The sequence below is a fragment of the Nicotiana tabacum genome, chromosome 12 (genome assembly GCF_000715075.1).
Source record: "Nicotiana tabacum cultivar K326 chromosome 12, ASM71507v2, whole genome shotgun sequence".
Classification (NCBI taxonomy): domain Eukaryota; kingdom Viridiplantae; phylum Streptophyta; class Magnoliopsida; order Solanales; family Solanaceae; genus Nicotiana; species Nicotiana tabacum.
Window position 1 is genome coordinate 59,490,998 of NC_134091.1, and position 4,092 is coordinate 59,495,089.

A 4,092-nucleotide genomic window follows, 5' to 3' on the forward strand; every position below is an offset into this window, starting at 1 on the left:
CAACCTATCAAGTATTTGGTCAAGGAAGGGAAGTGGAAAATGATCCTTCCTTGTGACTTTGTTAAGCTTGTGATAGTCCATACACACTCTCCACCCGGTCACCGTTCTTGTGGGAATCAACTCATTCTTGTCATTGGTGACCACCGTCACGCCCCCCTTCTTTGGGACACATTGCACTGGAGAAGTCCATGAACTATCATAAATGAGGTAGACAACCCCGACATCCAACTACTTGATAATCTCCTTTTTGACCACTTCTTGCATAGCCTCATTGAGTCTCCTTTGATGTTCAATAGATGGTTGGCGTATTCCTCCAAGTTGATCTTGTGCATGCAAAATGAGGGGCTTATTCCCCTAATATCCACAAATGTCCATCCAATAGCCTTCTTCCTCTTATGTAGCACCGCCAATGTAGAGTCAACCTGTACGTTAGTCAAACAAGAGGAAAGAATAACCAGTAAAGTAGAACAATGGCCAAGAAATTCGTACCAAAGATGTGGAGGCAATGAATTCAACTCCAAGGTCGGAGGCTCTTCAATTGAAGGCTTTGTAGGAGGAGTTTTCCTATTTTCAATATCCAAGGAGAGTTTCCAGGGTGCATAGTTGTACCACCCCATTCCGTGCAAAGAATTCACACATTCAATGAAGCCATCCATCTCGTCATCATCAATTGTTGAGCAAGACGGCCTCCAACATATCACCCACATTGATCGTGGCACTTGTATCATCAACAATCACATCGGTCACCAAGTCCACAAAAGAACACACTTCATTGCTATTTGGTTGTCGCATAGATTTGCACACGTGGAATACCACATTTTCATCATGTGAGTTCTCAGGCATCCACATCAACAAGAGCCTTCCCCTTAGCAAGGAAAGGTCTTCCAAAAATAATCGGCACTTTATAGTCCACTTTACAATCAAGAATGACAAAATCCTCCAGAAGAATGAGCCTTTGCTAGGCCCAAATCAACACTAACCAATATATCTTCAATCACTCCTAACGATCTCTTCAGGGTACGATCGGCCATTTGTAATCTCATAGATGTGGGTCTTGGTTGCCCAATTCCCAAAGTCTTGAAAAACAAATAGGGCATAAAATTGATACTTGCCCCAAGATCACAAAGAGCTTTAGAAAATTAGGCACTACCAATGGTACAACCGTAAAAGGGATTGTGAAAGCACCGGGATCTTTCAATTTAGGAGCCATTGAATTCACAATTATACTCACTTGATGAGTGACTTTAATAGTTTCAAAATTCATCGACCGCTTCTTTGTCACCAAAACCTCCATAAACTTTGTATAACCGGGAATTTGTTCCAAAGCTTCAACTAACGACACATTGATCGAGAGACTCTTCATCATGTCAATAAATGTTTTGAATTTATTCTCGCCATTTTTTTTGGCAAGCCTTTGAGGATATGGAGGAGGAGGCTTAGGCAATGGTGCCTTAGCCTTTTGCACTACCGGTTCTGGTATGTCAATAATGTGATCCCTAGACGGGTTCACTTCCTCCTGAGTCTCTTCCACATTGTCATCAATATCAATCTGAACTTCATTATTTGATTGCATCATATTGCTCGGGACCACTTCTTCTTGTACGACTTGCTCATCATCCACAAGTTGCCTTTAACTTGAGGTGGGTGCATTCCCACCTCTTCCACTTCTTGTAGTAACGACCATGGCATGCCCCGTGTTGTTCCCACACTTTGGGTTCACCACCGTGTCACTTGGTAGTACCTCCTTAGGACGAGAATTTAGAGCTTAAGATATTTGACCCATCTGAACTTCTAAGTTGCGGATCGAAGTGTTGTGTGAGGCAAGTTAGGCATCGGAATCGGCATTCTTTTCCATTATTTTCTTGAACATGTTCTCAATATGCCCCATCTCATTGGTTAAAGAACTAGGACCATGGGAAGGATAAGGAGGCAGATTGCTCGGTTGTTGATACATCGGGGGCCTTTGAAAACCCGACCCCTGGTTGCCTTGGTTATTGTTCCATCCACCTTGATTGTTACCTCCCTAATTACCTTGATTTGTGTCATTCTAATTTCCTTGATTGTTGTTGTTATGCCAATTTTCTTGATTGTTTCCACCACTCCAATTACCTTGGTTATTAGAATTCCAATTGCCTTGATTGTTTTGAGGTCACCATTGTTGTTGATTTGGGACTTAGAAATTATTTTGTTGCCCTTGAAATTTGTTCACATATTGCACCTCCTCTTCTTGGCCATTGTAAGAATCATCTTGATCAAACCCACTATCTTCTTGCATAAAATTGTCCACTCGTTGTTGCACTTGTGGACCCTTAGTTTTTCGTTTGTTCACCATCATGTTTACTCCCTCCATGGCATTGACTTGCCTAGGATTTTGCACTCGTTGAAGTTGAGCCTTTGCTAGTTGATTCATAGTGGTAGTCAATTCGGCTATGGCTTGCCCATGGTCATGCAACTCTTTGTGGAGGTTAATCACGTTGGGATCACCTTGTGGAGCATTAGCCCGAGATTTCCATACCGATGATGTGTCCTCCATTCCATCTAAGATCTCACATACCTCTACATAAGGCATAGTCATGAAGTTCCCACCGGCAATTTGATTCACTACACATTGGTTGGTTGTTTGATCCCACGATAGAAAGTTTGTTTAATCATGTTCTCTATCATATCGTTGTTGGGTCATTCTTTAACCATTATTCGCGAAGTCAAATCGGCCTTTTGCATAGAAACCTTCATCGTGATCGGGATGCCCAGGTCGCGTTCGCGATGCACACTATCCCTAGCACTTTGCGGTCCCACTGTTACGTTCGCGAAGGCTTGCGCCTGCCAGCCCATCAGCCCTCTTCCTTATTCGCGTTCGTGATGGGGCCTCCGCATTCGTGAATTCGCAGAGCCCACTTCGCGTTCGCATAGAGCAGTCCACTGTCCCCTCCAAAATCCTCCTTCATGATCGCAAAACACCCTTCACGATCCCGGAGCTCACCAGCAACTCCAAACATGAAGGAAATGGTCTGAGACCATCCGAAACACCCCCAAGGCTCTCGGGACTCCGTTAAATCACACCAATTAATACTAAAATATAACATGGACCTACTCGAGGCAAATCACACAAGATAACATCAAAACCACGAATCACATCTCAAATCAAACTTAATGAACTAATCCAAATTTTCGAATTTCATACTTACGCCGAACATGCCTAACAACTCGGAATGACCCCAAATTTTACACACAATTCACCAATCATTATACGAACCTATTTCAAAACTCGGAATCTCATACAAACATCGATAACACCAAAATCTTCTTCAAATCAAACTTAAAAGCTCTAAAACCTTCAAGATGCCAACTTCTAACAATAAGCATCGAAACGTTCTCGGTCCACCCGAAATTCGATCCGAATATACTCTGATGTCCAAAATCACCATACGGACCTATTGGAACCTTCAAATCCCCATTCCAAGGTCGTTTACTCAAAGTATTGGCTCAACTCAAACTTGGTCACCTTATGCCACTATTATTATGGAACTAAGTGTTCCAGATTCAACTCGAACCCTTCTAAAACCAAACCAATCATTTTCGCAAATCATAGAATAGAAAAATCATACACGAAAAGCTTTAAATAGTGTAACGGGGATCTAGAAAGTAAAACGACCGATCGGGTCGTTACATAACCATTGTGCAAAAATGTTGGTCTTCTTTTGCATCTGTTGATTGAATTTGTTTTCATAGTATTAAAAATAATTTGGTGTAATTTTTTATTATATAAACTTTACTTTTGAGGCTGAAAATATGTATGTGATTAATTTTGAAAATATATCAAGTTGACTTGCGATAAGTAAAACAAAACTCTTAATTGAAATGAAAGAAGCATGCAAGGTGGTGCAATTTGTAATACCCTCAAACCACTTTTAATTCTGGAACTCATTAAGATCATTTACTTGATAATTACAGTATATTATAGGTAATCATCAGTTTATCATCATGGAATTAACGTTTGTCCAGTTACCTTTTACACAATACTTAAAGTCAAGATTCAATGCCATAGCACATTATCTTTTAAGGGAAATAATTATCTTTGGTCCCTGATTACTA